Here is an 18,660-nt window from a genome sequence, read left to right as displayed (position 1 = left end):
TCACAAAAAGGAGAACGTATAAAAGGGGATGACAGATTTTAGTAACAATATAAATCATTTGTTGAAGGTACCATACAAATTGTAGGAATTATAGTGTATTTTAAGGTAATCTTACCCTGTGAAAAAGCTATCTGCTGGGATTTTATGAATCATGTTCAAGTGAAAACTGTTTTCTAATGGTTTTCCCATAAAGAATATGAAAGGTGCTTCAGAAGCTAAAATCAAAACATATTTTCTGTAAATTCACACTATGGGGGTGATTCTGACCGCGGCGGTCGGCGGTCGCCGCCCGCCAAGCGGTTCCCGCCGAAAGACCGCAGCGGTCATTCTGGCTGTCCCGCGGGGCCGGCGGGCGACCGCCAGAAGACCGCCGGCCGGCCCAGCGGGAAAGCCCCGTCAACAAGGAAGCCGGCTCAGAATTGAGCCGGCGGAGTTGAAGGGGTGCGACGGGTGCAGTGGCACCCGTCGCGATTTTCACTGTCTGCACAGCAGACAGTGAAAATCTTTGTGGGGCCCTCTTACGGGGGCCCCTGCAGTGCCCATGCCATTGGCATGGGCACTGCAGGGGCCCCCAGGGGCCCCTCGACACCCCATACCGCCATCCTGTTCCTGGCGGGCGAACCGCCAGGAACAGGATGGCGGTATGGGGTGTCAGAATCCCCATGGCGGCGCAGCAAGCTGCGCCGCCATGGCGGATTCCCATGGGCAGCGGAAAGTCGGCGGTACACCGCCGGCTTTCCGCTTCTGGCCGCGGCTGTACCGCCGCGGTCAGAATGCCCGGCGGAGCACCGCCAGCCTGTTGGCGGTGCTACCGCCAACCTCCGCCCTGGCGGTATTTACCGCCAGGGTCAGAATGACCCCCTATGTGTCTCATCCCCATAAGAATGAAGTCTGACATGCTCAGTAAAACATTTACTTTCAGCAAGAGCAGCCTATCAGTCGATTCCCTTTTGTTCTACAGCAGCCTCCCAGAGTGCTCTAAAGAGAAACTAGAGCGCTAACCATCTTACTTGTGACAAAAGTGTGACACTTGAAACCATCTTGATTGAATCAAACTAGTAAAACTTAAAACATTTAATTTAGAAAGGAACAACATGAGGGGGTTCATTTTGTCATAGAAATTATGGTTAATGCTGTAGAAAGAAAAATTTGGAAAAGTTTTAAGTGAGTTCTCAAAAATCTTCCTCTTCTATTTCATTAAAACATTCTGACATGCAGACTGAAACATGCATTTTCAGCACCAGCAGCAGACTGCTAGCTAACTCTCTGGTGATCAGCAGCTTTACTACAGTGTTCTAATGAGCAACTAAAGTGCCAACTTTCTGAATTTATGCCAAAAGTCTGTCACCTCTGAACATCATCTTGATGGAATTGAAGTGGAAAACTGAAAGCATTTTCCACTGAAGATACTGCTTTAAATGAGGAAATTAAGGAAATTACTTAATTATTTTTTTCCCCAGTTTTATATAACGCAGACTTGACCCGAAGGTATTGGAGTGATTTACATGTGCATCAGTTACATTACACAAGGACACATTAATTTTGGTTTTAGGCATGGGGAGATTAAGGGGGTTATTCTAACTTTGGAGGAGTGGTAATCCGTCCCAAAAGTGACGGAAAAGTGACGGATATACCACCAGCCGTATTACGAGTTCCATAGGATATAATGGACTCGTAATACGGCTGGTGGTAAATCCGTTACTTTTTCGTCACTTTTGGGACGGATTAACACCTCCTCCAAAGTTAGAATAACCCCCTAAGTGATTTGCCCAGAATCACAGGATGTCGAGTTCCCACTGAAAGTCGAACACGGTTCCCCATTGCAAAGTCTGCAGCTGTGGCCATAACGCCACATCCTCTCCCCTAAGTGTAACATATAATCAAGTGATCAACTGGATTAAAAAACATAAAGATATAACTCGCCCCCTTGCCATGCACTGCTACTTACCCCAGATATTACATCACTTGTGACATCTTTTATTATATTACGTGACATTGATATAATATAATATATCACTGTAACATTTGCAATAAAATTATTGATACGAAAACTGTGCATGGCGAGGGTGCGAGTTATAGTTACCTTAGGGCACTAGTTATAGTTACTTGGAATACCTCTAACTATAAAAGATGAACTTCTGTGGTTTTGTGTGTTTAGAGTCTGAACCTAACTATAGTCTGTTATATTGTCACAGCCTCTCTTGCCTCTTCTGCATGGTTGGTTTGTTGAACCTAACTATAACATCCCTGTAACCTTTGTTTTTTTAGTGTGTGTGTGTGTGTGTGTGTATGTATATATATATATATATACATATATATATATATATATGTATATATATATATATATGTATATATATATATATATATATATATATATATATATATATCCTGTAAATCTTGCAAATTTATATATACATATATATATCCACACACACAAACACACCTACATGGCTACCTTTACATACCCGTAGCAATGGTAGGATCTCCACCCTGTGCCCTCTGCTCCTTCCTCCCCACCACTCTCTCTCTGGTAGGAGAAGGCAGCAACCTCCTCCTGCCCTATCTAGCAGAAACTGATAAAATGGAGGCTTCTGTTAAAGGAGAGGATATCTTTCAATTCTGCTTTGCAGGTTGACCCGACCTTTGTCCCAAAAACAGGCATGTATTTAAAATTGACAAAAGCATCGGACACTGTCTGGGGAAATCCTGGACGTCGGTCACCCTATCCACATGGCACCATCCATGATAACATTACAAACACCACCAGACACTCCCGATGTATTACAGAACACATAGACTACTCAGTGCACACCTCTGACTTTGTCCAACACATACGTGTAATTTATTGTGCGCCTGTAGAGTATTACAAAATATGTATGTAATTTATTGCATACATGTGCAACATTACAACGCATACATGCTGTTTATTGAACTCCTCTAATATATTACTGCACACTAATGTGCTATCAGCATATATACACCACTGCACACCCCTGTTCTATTACAGCACAAACACATTACTGAGGCATCAGCGCTATACTAGAGTACTCGTACTACAGCACAGCTCTGTTGAATCACACCTGATGGGAGTGTAAGCACAACAGTTTGAGTGTATGCTGCTGGTACGGCGAGATGGCAACTTAAGATGCCATTGACTGCGCACATATGAATTATATATTTTCTTGTGTTCTACTATATAACCTCGTAATTAGTTGGAAAGGCACCAGACTGCTTACAGTAAGTTTTGTGAGGCCATAGTAATTGCAGATTTTACCGTGTGTAACTCCAATAACATAATGTGAAATAACTTGTTTTATTCGTCTCATGCACAACAGCCAGTTTTTTTCTACATAGGCCACACCATAAACACACACTCTGCAACAAGCAGGCAAGCCTTGTAACTGACCATCTGGAAGCGTTCTGGGACCTCAACAAGGTATGACGCTCGGTACAAATGCAATAATAAAATCCGGCCCAAGCTATGTTCAAAGAGTAGCCAATATTTGTATTGTTACCATAGTGACACACATCGAAGGTCTGTGCATCATTATATCTACTGAAACGTATGCTTCGTCCCGCTACCACTCATGCAAGAGCGTCTGCGCCGGTTCTCGGCACAGTACGAAGAAGCCACCAACCTGTCTGCAATGGGAAACGCTGTTAGACGCATGCTCTGTTTTATCAAACCCACATCACACCGTCCAGCATTCAGTCTTGGGGGAGGGCTCCGTTACTCGGCGAGTTCCTGTGTGGGGCCCTGGCTTCCACGGGTATGACCGTCCCCGGGTACAAAGCAGCTGAACAGACCCTTCTTGATACCGAGGGGCTAGCAAGCACATTTTATAGGGGGTGAAAGGGCACTTCAGCGTTTCTTAAATCTGGGAAAGCAAGACGGTCTTTTCTGTTTGATTCCTTCACACTGGTTGTTTTACACAGGGGGTGTGAAAGGGAATTCATAGTTTGTTGTGCATATTTTAAGGGCCAGTGCAGGGTTGCTGATCCGGCTGTCCCAGCAGCAGGTGCCTGCAGAACAGGCCAGTGGTGTGCAGACAGCCCGCCTAGGAACACCCTCGCATAATAATAGGGATGCCGCTCTTGACAAAGGGATGTCTGTACCTGCAGAGACCTGATCTGACCTTCCCTTTGGGTTCTGAGGACACGCGACAAATAGATACATCGTCCAACAAGAGTGCATGGTAGAAGGGTCCTCTGGTTGCTTTGCTGGTAAATAGTATGCTTGCAGGGTCCTCGCAGTTCCAGAGTGCTGGGGACTCAGTGACTCTTTTTACAGATATTCATAGAGAGCTGTGCAATATTAATTTCAGCTTCTTGTTTGTACATGGCCTAGTGGGCATCTACTTAACCTCTGCAGATCGTCTATGTGACAAAGTGGTGCAAATCTAGCTACAAAGCAACGGGACGCTTTACAAGAGGCAGGTGTGTGCAGGGAGCAGATGTAGAGCTCAACGGGGGAATCATAGGTAAAAGCAGAAGAAGGTAGAATAAAGTCACCATTATCCAGTACACCACAACTACTTAACACAATCTCTGCTGGATTACCCCTGAGTGTATCAGGCCCAGGGTCCTTTGAGGCAGGCGTGAAGGACTCACATCAAGCCTAGGTCAGACGGAGGGTTGTGTGACACACCAAGACCAGATCAAAATGAGGGTTCGGTGACACACACCGATCCCAGATCAGGAGGGCTTTGTGACATATCAAACCCAGATCAGAAAGAGGGGGTTATGTGACACACCAGGTTCAAATCAAAACGAGGGATGGGTGACACACACCGAGCACAGATCAGGAGGGCTATGTGAGACACACACTGAGCCAAGATCAGAAGGAGGGTTGTGTGACACACCAAGCCCAGACCAGAAGAAGGCCTACATGACACACACAGACCTAGATCAGAAAGGAGCTGTGTGACACCTCGAACACAGATCAGAAGGGAGGCTGAGTGACACACACCAAACCCAGATCAGAAGGAGGGCTGTGTGACACACCGAGCCCACATCAGGAGGGCTGTGTGACACACCGAGCCCAGATCAGAAGGAAAATTGACTTTTTGTATAAAGTGTTTGTACAAATCCATACCAAATACTATAGTTATATCAGATCTAGATCATTTTCACATACCAAAAGAGTTCAGGTAGCAAGGATACAAAGTAGTGTTACAGTCAATACCAGTCAGTGAGGTCTGCTGAGGTCATGCCTCTAAATGTAGTCAGTTCTCTACGCTCCTTCTGCTGTAGTGAGGTAAATAAGGGGCTTGTGAACCCTGGTTGACTTTGACCTCTTCTTTAATCCCCAAGTCAACATGGTGTTCAAGTGCATCAGCCTGCAGTTCTTGCAAGTCTGGAAATCATTCTCACCCTACAAACCGAAAGCCAGTTGGGATCCACAAGAGCACTATTGATGGTTTTCTCAGACTATTAGAACTTCATTGACATTGGGCTCCCAAGAAACGTATAAATGTCAAAGACTTAAGAACTAGATGGCCCAAATTTGGAAAACCTGTCTAAGTGTGACAAAACTCCAATGACTCCTGGTAGATGCAAGAATTAAAAGTCAAAGGTCTTAATGCCAGACATAGGGTCTGATAGAGCAATAGACCTGGACATCTATAGGAAGCATTGGCAAAGTCAGTAGGTCTCGCCTATGCAAGATCTGTTGCCTTTGCCAAATTTTCTTTAGCCATGTTGTACACCAGTGCGATTGAGGTGGATCATCGTTGAAAGTATATTTTAAAAAAAGTGCTGTGATGTGGTAAACTCTAGCTGAGTCCTAGTGCTTCATATTTTTTTTTAAACTTTCAGCTATGATGCACCGCTGCCACATTGCTGTAAATCATTGCCTAAAAAAACATTGACAAACCTAGTGGGTGTTTCTTCATTGGGGCGTAGGGGCATTAACCCGTCACCCCTGTTGCCCCCACTGTCACATTGCCAGTCAAAAGTGCCAAATATCCATATATTTTTTACTTACTGCAGCCGCAGCATGTTCTTTACATCTGTCTCCCCGTGTCCAGGTAGGGCACGGCGCCCATTCCTTCGGACTGGCAGTCAGTAGCTAAAGCCAGGTACGCATGTTGGGTTGGACATGTCTGTTCCTGTGGCCAGCCAGACATGTGTACTTTAGGCTTCCAAACCACACTACTAAGGGGCCGGGGTTTACACAGCACAGCTGCCCCAGTCTCCTTTGGAGTGCTGGGTTACCCTGCTCACACCAATCCTTGCTCTAATTCTGTTTACTAGAAAAAACAGCTTGAGAGCAAGGCACCGATTGGCTGTTTTTAAAGCAGTGAGTTCAGTCTGCGGTGACGATGACAAGTGCCCAGAAGGAAGTGTGAAGTGGGATTAAGGAAGAGAGCAATATGTGTCATTTCCATTGCCCAGAGTGTCCTCCTAGGCCCTGGTGACCAGTGGTGAGTAGTTGTTTTATTTTTAGATATCATTTGATTATATGACGCAATCTGAATCTTGGAATAGAAAGGCATGACAATGCTTAGACAGTGTTAATGTGTAAAAATTATAAAATAACGCAGCAATACAGTCACAAAATGTACAGCATTACACTGCAAAATTTATTTTTTGTTGCCACATAATTTAGTCAACCCGGCCATATAATTTGGTCCTCCCCTGGTGCATACTTCTAGTGACCATGACCAAAGTCTTTTCTGAAAAGCCAGTATGTGTGGGGATGGAGTGGGCTCAAGTGGGACTCTTAAGTAAAAGGTCAGGAGAGTTGAGATATTCAGTTCTACATCAAGCGTGCATCTCAGAAGGCGGTAGTGGTGGAGCGGTCTGTTGAATGTCAGGTGCTGCTTGGCACGTCACTGACTCCGCCTCTGCCTGATCAGCTTTGAAGAGGCACTGGCTGTCAGGAATAGTCTTGTATAACACTTTCTTGTTAGGTTTTGCCTGAACAGCACTTGCAAAGTCTTTTGTATTAAATTTAAAAAAAAAACTTTAAAAGGGCTTAACCCCCATACTTACCATTCGTAGGCATCCCGGTCACTCGCGTTTTCCCGTCTTATCATTGGTCAGCAGCCTCAGGATCATGTCATCAAGACTCACTTCCATTTTCTTCAGCTGTTCCTTGGCTCCTAGACCAAGTAGTTTCCGACTGGCAGCCAGTGGTTGGCACCCACTGTCCTTCCATGGCATTAGCGTAACGAAATTTGAGGGGGTCCCTCCTGCAAAGTTCAAAGAGGGGTCCCCCTCCAGACTCATTACGGAGCTCTTTAGCCAGGGTACTGTGCTGAGGGCCCTCCTGCAGCTCCCCCCCCCCCCCACACACACACACACACACACCGCAGGGGCCTTTGTTACACCACTGTTCCACAGGCACATGCTTCTCAAGGCACTTTTTAAAAATTACTTTCTAGCACTCCATAAGTGTGTATGTGTTTTCAGATGGCCTATGCTCCTTTTGTCAGAGAACATTAAGGTGGCTGAATACCTCACATCTATATTTTGTACTGATAAGTTGTAAGTTATCGCCCAATAATTAGTGCTCGTGTAAACCAGAAGAGGTGATGGTCTTCCTGAGAAAACAGTTCCATACGCAAAGGGGGGGGGGGAGGGGGTGCAGGTCAGCTTCCATTCCAAAGCTGAACCAACAGGAGCTCCACGGCATGATTAGGGGAGACTTAAGGCTGGTTGAATTTACCCTACTGCTGCAATTTCCTAACTGTTAACATTCTGCCCCTCAGGGGCTAGTATCAGAAGCCATTGCTTATGTCTAAGTATTTAACACATTCCTTTTATTTAAATTAGTTTCCTATTGTACCCGGAATAGCCTGGCAGTGTTCTTTACCTTCGCCACTGCGAATCATTGTGTGATCCTGGACAAAGCATTTCTTCTCCCCATCTCTTAGATTGTAGGAAGGTTTATAAGAATAGACTAAATTGCTGTTATTGTGTGCTATGGGATTTCTTAGATAGCTATTGCTTGAAGTTAATTTTGCGAACGAAAGGGGCAATTCCTTCTGACATTTCTTTCTATATACAGTGTTAAATAACTTAGCCGAACAGTGAACATGTGAGGAATTATATTGGTAATATTCAGTCTGGTTGCCTGTGCAAGGACAAGACGGGAGCAAATGAAAAGCAAGCAACTGCTATTAGCAAGTTGGTGTTCGCAATGGGACATAAAGCGCTATCTAAATACCACTACAGTGCAGGAAGGCACATTCTGCGCATATTTTAGTGCCGATTGCAACTACTCAATAGTGCATCACTGGAAGGTGTATGTTCAGTGCCCTCACTGCATGTATGTAAAGCAGCTCCTGGGTGACTGATACTTTTCGTACATGTTACATCAATGAATGAACGTGTCTGATATAACATTATGTGCCGTCGGGCACCATTTACATCAAATAATCAGGTTTCACTTTGGGGGATTGGTTATCTAAAGAAATCTCTCTTGTGTTCTTCGCTGCTACTTTCACTCACATTTTCTTTGCATTGACAAGAGAAGGGGAAAGAGGAATGTACCACATCTCTGGCTCCGGAACAGCCCAGTTTTCATGCACACCTTTGGAGTGCTCAATTCTATACCTTTTTAGGGTCGAGCCTGATTCGCATGCGTTTCACTAAGCTAGACGCTTTAGTAATTAAAAAGGGCTCCTGTCATTGGCTTGTGGTCTTGCCTGTTAGAATGTGCTTGATTTCATTAGTGGAAGGCATGCACAGGTCATGCCTTTTCCGGTGGATAGCCCTCCTCGAGCGCATCAACCAAGTACAGAAAACATGCGAGGCTCGCTGTTTTCTGTCCGGCTAGTGGACTACCTTTTCTCTATTTTCCAAGCGCGATCTCGCTTGGCAGAAGTCGAGCGCTTTACATAATATCGGCCCTGTTACACAGTTAATTGCACTTTTTCGGGTTACGTACATAAATGCACTTTTGCCGATAGGTTTCATTACCAGTGAAAAGTCGGGTTAGGAGTTTACAACGCTATCAGCTCTAACACGAGCAAACGCGAGACCCGTTGCATTGCAAATGCTTGTTTTACTCTGTGATTTAAAAACTCTGCATCTGCAAGCCAGCAAAAAAGATCCATTTATTGGACGTGCCTACATTTATTTTCTGTGCTTTCACCAACACCCAACCCATGCAGTATATTTATAACTAATATGTCCTCACTAGTATTTATTTTACTGCCTGAGGATGTTAAAATACTAATGTATCCCAAAAGGTCCGATGGGAATTTCAGCTGTAGGTATATTGAATAACGTTCCTTTCGTACCAAGAAATAAGCATGTGACAAGCATGTGGCACAATTATCAGTGTACAAGGTATATTAACACATTAACCTGGCTAACACTAACTGGGTTTAGACACTTTGACTTGCTGTCTATATGGAAATCCACAATAACCAATTATGCGTCTGCAGTCCATTTCTTGCAAATTACACAGTTAATCTCTACAGGAGGCATAATACCCATGTTAACTTTTGCAAAAATTCAATCCAATGACCTGCATCTTACATGCACGTAAACATAGTCAAATCATTGCATCGCATGCATTCAACCACTGAACTTCATAAAAGGATAAGAATCCATAAACAGGAAGTTACTTACAAACACACAGACACCCACCTTCCACTGCATGCACATTAACCCACTGATCTTTCTTACCAAGATTCAAACCTACGCACAGTACAGAACAGTTTTTGCAGTACACACTCCTAAACAAGAATAAAGGCGTTATGCGTACAGCAGCAAGCAGGGAAAGTGGGAAGAGGCAAGAAACTGTATCTCTATCACTTCAGGAGCGACGGACGCACCCCAGTTAAGCTGAATCAATCTGTACTTGGTCCCTGCTCCACAGCAAGCATCAGAAATTACTTTTTGGCTCCACTGGCCAATTGAAACATCTAAAAGGGAGAATGATGCTGAAGTAGACAAATGGTAATCAATGAGTGGGCTCCAAGCCCTTTTTGTGAACAATAGTGTTGCGCCAACGAGACCCATGTGCTAGCCAATGCTCTCATAGACTGGACCCTAAAATGCTTAACAGGAACTTACACATGACAACTATACGTAATTAATGGGGAGGAGATGTGGCCTAATGGCCAGAGCTGTCTACTTTGGAACTAGGGAACCGAGTTCTAGTCTTGGCTCAGCATCCTGTGATTCTGGGCAAATCGCTTAATCTTCCTGTGCCTAAAAAAAAATGAATCTGACCTTGTGTAGTGTAATTTTATGCTCCTGTAAACCACTTCAACACCCTCAGGCTGAGTTTATGCTTTACAAAAAAATTACCTAGTGAAACTTCAAACGACTGAATCTTGGAGGAAGGACTATTGAATTTCATGGCTGGGTGATGTGAAATGTACTGATCCTGGTACCAATGTAGAACCAAACTACATGCTCTGCACGAAAAGCCTTAAAATGTAACTCTTCTAGCATGTGTCCAACTGAACCCAAGGGTACAGGATTATGGTGGGAATGCATCAAATCGGAATCTTCTATCCCCTTTTCCCACCCACTGGATTCTTAACTCCACCCCTCCTCACAAGACATAAGTACAGCACACTGAAGTTACCATAAAATACTGTGCTGCTCAATAACACTGCATAATAAATAAACTTACTGGTCTGTGACTGTCCTGCACATAGGGCCAGATGTATTAAACTTTTTATCATATGCATATTCTACGATTCTCAAAATCAGAAAGTTTGCAGCTGCTAAAAAATTATTTGGTATGCACTAAACCCATTTAAGAGGTCTGTAAGGTTTTACTAACTCCTAAAACAAGTTTGGAAGTTAATGCTGAATCCCAAATTGGAAGTGGTGTGTAGGGATTGTCCATTCAGTGCCCTCAGTATCAGTGGTTGGAGATCGAAAATCCAGTTGAAAACCATTAATAAGTTACTGAATCCCAAGTTAGGATGGTAACTCATTTGATATGCGGACCCTTAGGATGCCAGTTTCATGGGGAATAGGCCCGTCACTGATTTGTTTTTTAAATTTTAAACTTTTTTTTTTTTTTTAAACGCAGGCTTGTTTTCTTCAAGAAAACATTTCAGTTTAGAAAAGCCAGTCGTGGTACCTCACAAATTATTACTTGGCTAATTAATATTCATTAGGCAAGTCGGTCTGCAACCCCCTACCTTTTGCAAAATCAGATCTCATTCATAAGAAATCATTTTGCAATTTATGACCACTTTTTTGATCGCAGCCTGCCAGACAGTGCAGCTGTCTGGTTTGCTAAAGATATCTTGGGGACTTTCAGAAAGTTGACCTAGGAATGCATTCTGCTTGTTGATTACCATTGGCTTTGTGGTTTGTAACTCACACTTTCTGCTTTTGATATGCTGACTTTATTTGCTTTAGGTTCTCCAGGTTCAGTTTGTCCCTCAAATTGCCTAAACCATGTTTTCTGTATCCTTCCACAAACTCACTTTCTGTTAACAGTCCTTTACATCTTGTTCTTATCTCGTCACATTTGCTGTGCATTCAAAGACCAAGGTCAAAGGTCAGCCATTGAATTCCAAGGGCGCTTGTATACTTTTCTTTCTCTGAATTCAAAGTGAGAGGATTTATGTGACAATCTTGCTGGATACTGGGGGTAGGTAAGATTTGTTTATAGCTCATGACAATGTTTATATGAACTGTGTAAGTATTTCAGAACATAAAGAATTATGAATGCACAAGTGAAGCACAATTTTTGTTATTTCTGAAGTGTATTAGAAGCAAATACTTAAATATGATCAAAAAGAATCCTTAAACTAAGTAATGCAATTTCCACACATTTTCATCTGTGCGGTGTATAGTTATATTAGTAAAACGGTATGTCTGTGAAAATGTAATAGTCATTTCAATTGAAAATGTGTGTTGTCTGTAATTGCAGTGTGCTACCACACAATGAATACTCCACTCTACTCCACACCATTCCACATCACTGCACTTTACGCTGCACCACTCCACTTTACATCACTCCATGCCACTTCATTCTGCACTCTGCACCACTCCACTCTACGCCACTTCACACTGCACCTCTCTAATCTACCTTGCACCACGGTACTCTATGTCAATGTACTTTTCACTACTCTACACCACTACACTCTACGCCACTGCCCTGAACACCACTCTAGTCTAGGCCACACCAATCTACTCTGCACAACTCCAATCTGTGCCATTATACTCTACGCCACTTTGCAACACTGCACTCTACGCCACTGCACTCTGCCAATACACTCTGCGCCAATGCACTTTACTCTGTAATACTCAACACCCCTGCACTCTACGCCAATCCACTGTACGCCACTTTAATCTACTCTGCACCACTGCACTCTATGCCACTGTACTCTACGCCACTTTACGCTATGCCATTACACTCTACGCCACTCTGTGCAAGTGCATTCTACCCTGCACCACTCCACTTTCTGCCACTTCACACTACTCTGAAACAATCTACTCTTCGCCACTTCACTCTACGTCACACTACCAGTGGTATAAGAAAGGGCCCGAAGCCCCTGTGGTGTGGGGGGGGGCCTCAACTACAGAGGGGCCCCTCGGCACACTACTGTACCCTGAGAACTCCTGTGTGAGTACCAAGAGGGAGCCCCTCCATGTAGTGTGCAGCCCCCCATGTTTTGTTACACCACTGCACTCTGCACCACTCCACTCTGTGTCTGCACTCTATGCCACGCTACTCTAAACCACTGCACTCTATACCAATGCACTCTACACATTTGCAGTCTACGCCACTGCACTCTACTCTGTGCCACTGCTTTCTATGCCACTTTACTCCACTCTACACCACTGCACTCTGGTACTCTACTCTGCAACACTGCACTCTCCGCCACTGAGCTACACGCCACTCTACTCTTCACTACTCCACCCTACACCACTTCACTCTATGCCACTGCAGTCTATGCCATTATACTCTACTCTGCACCATTTTTTCCTACTCCACTCTGCACCTCTCTACACCACTGCACTCGATGCTACTCAAATCTACTCTGCACTCTACACCACTGCACTCTATGCCACTTGACTCTACTCTGTGCCCCTGCCTCTGGATCACTCAACTCTACACCACTCCACTCTACACCACTCTACTGTATACCACTGCATTCTAAGCCTCTGCGCTCTGTGCCACTCTGCTGTGCTCTGCGTCACTCTGCAGTACTCTGCAACACCCTAATATACGCCACTGCATTCTATGCGTCTTCATTGTACGCCTCTAAATTGAATGCCACTGCACTTAATGCCACTGCACTCTACACCACCCTGCTCTGCAGTACTCTACGCCACTGCACTTTACATCTATTCCACTCCAGTGTATGGCACTCTATGCGAATCCACACAATGCCACTCCAATACAAGACTCTCTGCCACTCCACTCTCTGCCACTCCACTCCAGTCTTTGCCATTCCACTCTGACACTCCACGCCACTCTCCCCTACGCCACTAACATTTAGCCATACTGAACGACAGCGATACTGGTGAACAATATAGTTAAAACACACTGGTAAAACCAATAACTCTTGCCTAGGGGAGACCTATTGGCTGTGCCAATGCTTGTTGAGAATGGAATCTTCATACATCTGCCCTGTACATCTATAGGAACGTACACAATCACACATAGCAGCAGCAGAAGGAATATGCTTTAGTACCTAGTCAGTCCCAACAGTACTATGGCCTTAGGTGGCCCTAAACAGTACTTCAGGTGTGCAAGTGCTGACAGGCACTGAGTACCAGCACTGCTTTCATTTGAAAGGGAGAGTACCCGCACTTCTCTGTGCTGGTACCATGCTTTTTAATGGGAGAGTACTAACACTCTGCAGAGCGGACCGGTACTCTAACGCACTCAGTACCTGCACGTCTAGTTTTCCATTTCAAGCGCTGGCCTCAGCCCTGCACCGCCGGCTCCCAGCCGCAGTTCATGGTATTGTAAACGTCGCTGTTCCCTGAAGCGTCCTCACAGCGCCGTGTGCTGCTCTACAAATCCACATAACGAAATCCATGAATAAATGATGCGATATCCCTGGGGGCATATTCCCCCTCTCTGTCCCAGCTGTCGCTTTTGTGGGGGTGGGGGCGGGGGCAATATTGCACGGACCGCGACCAAGCCCTGAGCAGATAGCGGGACATACCGAGGGAGGATGTGCTTGCAGAGCTTGCCTCGTGCCCGACGCAGCCACATCTCACCCGCAGGACATGCATGGGCGGGGCCTGCTGCACGAGCCACAGACCCGGGACTTTCCTTCTGCCTACTCGACTGCTCCGCCCGAGCGCTGCGCTTTTGTTGTTTTAAATTATAAAGAATACAAGTGGCAGGCTTCTGTCAGGACAGAGAAAAAGCCTTTTCTGCCGGCCTATAATCTCCCTCCCTTCCTCCCTCTCTCCCTCATTTTCCATTTTTGTGTGTGCTTTGTCAGCGTCCCTCAGACAATGGGCAAATTGTGCTGGAGGCGGAAGCTTTGTGCGAGAGGCACTGCTGCCCACCTCCCCTGCCCCCCCAGAGTGCCTCAGTACAACTGCTGCCCACCCCAGTACACGCTGCGGCCCACCTCCCCTCACCACTCACAGTAGTGTACCTCAGTAGAGCTGCTGCCCACTTCCCCTGTCCCCCAGAGAGCCTCAGTACAACTGCTGCCCACCTCAGTACACGCTGCGGCCCACCTCCCCTCACCACTCACAGTAGTGTACCTCAGTAGAGCTGCTGCCCACTTCCCCTATCCCCCAGAGAGCCTCAGTACAACTGCTGCCCACCCCAGTACACGCTGCGGCCCACCTCCCCTCACCACTCACAATAGTGTACCTCAGTAGAGCTGCTGCCCACCTCCCCTGCCCCCAGAGTGCCTCAGTACAACTGCTGCCCACCTCAGTACAAGCTGCGGCACACCTCCCCTTACCACTTGGTAGTATGCCTCAGTGGAGCTGCTGCCCATCTCCCCTTCTATCTCAGAGTGCCTCGGAACTGCTGCCCACCTCATTACACACTGCGACCCACCTCCCCTCACCACTCACAGTACTTTGCCTCAGTAGAACTGATGTCCACCTCCGCTCCTCTCCCAGAGTGCCTCAGTACACACTGCAGCCCAATGACCCTCCTCTCTGAGTACCTCAGTAGAACAGCTGTTCACCTCAGTACACGCTGCGGCCCACCTCCCGTTACCACTCTCAGTAGTGTGCCTCAGTAGAGCTACGGCCCACCTCTCATCACCATGCAGTGTGTGCCTCAGTACACACTGTGACCTACCTCTCTTCTCCTCCCAGAGTGCCTCAGTAGAGCTGCTGACCACCTCCCTCCCAGAGTGCCTCAGAACAACTGCTGCCCCCTTCAGAACTCATTGCTGCCCACCTCCTTTTATCCCTCTATGGTATGCTTCTGTACAACTTCGGTGTATCTCAGTACACACTGCAGCAGTTTGCGACCGTTCGTGTTGAGAAAGCTGCCACTCAGGTAGAAAATCGACTCGAGCAGCAGAAAGAAGCATTGCCCTCTGATGGGCTGCCTGGTGCCGTTTGCGCTGAATTTAGAGTACGGATGAAGCTCCCAGCACTAAAAATCAGCAAGATTAGCGTGACATGCCAATGCCGCCCGCGGAACTCAGCGGAATCTCAGAGCTTTTATCTAACTCCTCTGAATTCCGCAAGTTCCGCCCTCCCGTACCCTTATCACCCAGGGTGGGCCTCAGTCTGCAATGCTGTCAGACCATACAGTACTTCCACGGATGACACAACAACACATACCTTTACTGCGGATGCAGAAACAAAGACACTACTACAACACATTTACTCACATTCAGTGACATTCACAAGCACTCATTAACACACATATATATATATATTATCCCCATACATTACCCATATCTAAAACAATAACAACTCCTTGCTTCCCCCATATCCTACCCTTCCCTGAACCCTAAAAACTCCTTATTACCCCTGCACACCACTATTCTCAGAACCCTACAAACTTTCCTACCCCTGTGCACCACCCATTCGTGAGCCCCAAAAACCTCTTACTCTCTCTAGACACCCCACATCCCTGAGCCTTAAAAACTCTTTACTACCCCCTTATAAGTCGCTCTAGTGGCCCCTCGTTGTAGTGGATGTTTACAATAGTATAATACCTTGGTGCCTACCTCCAGTTGCCTCCCAGACTCACTCAGTAAACATTGCTGCCTACCTCTCCTTGCCTCAAGGAGATGATTTATTACGTGATTGGTTCACAGCACTCTTATAGCACTGAGGTCCCCGGCAGAGGTCTCCAGGCGCTGATCATAACTCTCTGCACTGTACTGTAGGTGCAGCTCTGCTCCCATGGGCTATTCCAGGTCTGCGATGTTTGCACGTTTGAAGCAAGTGACATTTACCGCATCCAGGAGGGGGGCAGTGGTGAGGTCGCAGGGGCCAGAGAAGCTGACAGAAGCCACTACAGACCACCGCCACCACTTGATTCATGGGTCTTGTTGTAGAAAATGACCCCGAGATATTTTACTTCTGGCCTAGTAGAGAGGGCACCAAGGTTTTATATAGGGCAGGCCTACCTTTCTGGCTGAACATGATACTTTCGGTATTTTCCCATTATTGATCAACCATCCTTTGACGAAGAAGGCAGCTCAGCAGTGGCTTTAAGTTTGTGTCTGGTCCAATTGCTGCGATATAGCGCTGTGTGCTGTCGGCACCCGAATGGTGAGCTGTGGCACGGCTTTTGATGATGCCAAAGGGCAAGGCTAGTTTAATGTCAAGCAAAGCAGATTTTGCAGGTGACCTACGGCTTTTTAGATTTAAAGTGGTTCTTTAAGGTATTTGATTGTGTTTTGATTTGTTTAATGTAGGTATTTAGAGCACTACCTCCCACCATATAGTATCCTCGGTACTTCGTGGGAGACACGTGATGGGGTTATGTAGTGCAAAGCGCAGAATGGTTTGCAAAGATGACAGAGCCTTAAAGAGGCAGAGTCTGGAGGCTTGAGGGCGAAGCGGGGCAGTCTTGGGTGTCTGACCGGACAAGTAAAAAGGGGTGAAGTGAGTTCAGGTTAGTATCCAAATGCCTGGGTGAAAAGATGGATCTTTAACCATCCTCCGGAATGTAGGTAGTCCCTTTCGAGTCCCAGTTGGATGGGTGGAGAGTGCCATAAAAAGGAATAGCCACTGTACCTCTTCAGTCTCTGGGGCTTTTCATTGGTTGGCAGACTTGAGGCTTCTGGGTGGTTGTTACCTACAGTATTGCAAGACATCACGGTGTCCTAGACAAGGTGTTTTGAAGGTTGCTCTCTCTTTTGCAGGTGGTCAGTGGAAGGGATGTTGTGAGTCTTACTGAACAGTGGCCATGAAGTTTGAAATTGACTAGTGCATTGTTTCCTGGTGGCTTTTTTTGGGATAGGGACTGCTGTATCCTGTTGTGCTTCTCTGCGCAGCATTGTGTACCTGGATGAATGTGCCGAAGGACAGTGCCTTTTGTTTCATTCTGCTAGGTGTAGGGTTGTCCTCTTCTCACCTTGCGGCGGATCTTCAGTTTGCAGGCATCTTCGTAGGGTGTTGCGTAGAGTGGTGAGAGTATTGGGGTGTGCTGCTGAGGTGGCAAGGCTCACTCAGTTCTATTGTGTGGAGCTGTGTTTGCACGTGTTGGTGTCAGATGTAGTGTCTAATGTGTCGTGTCTTCGTAAGATCTGCAGCTTTCATTCAGTGTTGAGTGCATGCAGGGGTGCTATATATAGGTGAAATCTCTCCCGGAAGGTTGTTAGGAAGAGTGGTGAGAGTATTGGGCTGTATTGGGATGTCGTGTTGCGGTGGCAAGGCTCACTCAGGTCTAGGTGTGGAGCCGTGTTTGCACGTGTTGGTGTCGGGCCGTGTCTAAGGTGCTGCTGCACATCGAGGCCTGGTCCCAGCCGAGGTCCGAGTGGAGCAGTGGAAACCATCAAGGCAGCTGTGGCACAAGCGTCTCCTGGCAGCTGCCCAGCTGATGTCACTGTCCTTGGGGTGCTACATTACCTCAGCCCTGCCGCTTCGTTTGCATCAGTACGGGGGGGAAGGGCACAGGTCTGTACACATTATGAGGGGAGTGAGGTACCGCTGAGAGGCAGGCTCCGCGGGTAAGGAGACGTGAGGGCGCTGCTGGGAGCGGACACGGACCTGTTCAGGACAGCGAGGGTCCTGCTGGGAGCGGACATGGAGCTGTACAGAGGGTAAGAGGGATTGGGGGTGTTGCTCGGGGTCGGGCCAGGCTTTAGAGAGAGTAAGAGTGGGTGAGGGTGGTGCTGGGGGAGACGGGGCAGGCCTGTACAGAGGGAAAGAGGGAGTGATGGAGGTGCTGGGGTGACGGGGCAGGCCTGTACAGGGGTAAGAGGGAGTGAGGGAGGTGCTGGGGGGACGGAGCTGGCCTGTACAGAGGGAAAGGGGGATTGAGGGTGGTGCTGGGGGGGGCGGTCAGGCCTGTACAGAGGGTAAGAAGGAGTGAGGGTGGTGCTGAGGGACAGACGGAGGCCAGAACACAGGGTAAGAGGGATTGAGGTTGGTGCTGGGGGATGGGCCAAGCCTGAACAGAAAGTAAGAGGGATTTAGGGTGGTGCTGGGGGACGGGCCAGGCCCGTACAGAAGGTAAAAGGGAGTGAGGGCGTGCTGGGGAGGGACAAGGACCTGTACAGATGCTGAGTGGGAAGTGAGGTACCACTGAGAGGCAGACTGGGAGAGTGA

The 18,660-nt window shown here is 46.8% G+C and overlaps 1 protein-coding gene across 4 annotated transcripts in view; it reads left to right on the top strand.

The window, feature by feature from the left end:
• ARHGAP23 (Rho GTPase activating protein 23) overlaps positions 1-18,660 on the top strand; it is a 448,503-nt gene that overhangs the window by 251,050 nt on the left and 178,793 nt on the right. The gene's annotated exons all lie outside the window — the stretch shown is intronic.

This window comes from Pleurodeles waltl, chromosome 6 (assembly GCF_031143425.1).
Source record: "Pleurodeles waltl isolate 20211129_DDA chromosome 6, aPleWal1.hap1.20221129, whole genome shotgun sequence".
Lineage (NCBI taxonomy): Eukaryota > Metazoa > Chordata > Amphibia > Caudata > Salamandridae > Pleurodeles > Pleurodeles waltl.
This window is presented reverse-complemented; position numbering and strand designations above follow the sequence as displayed.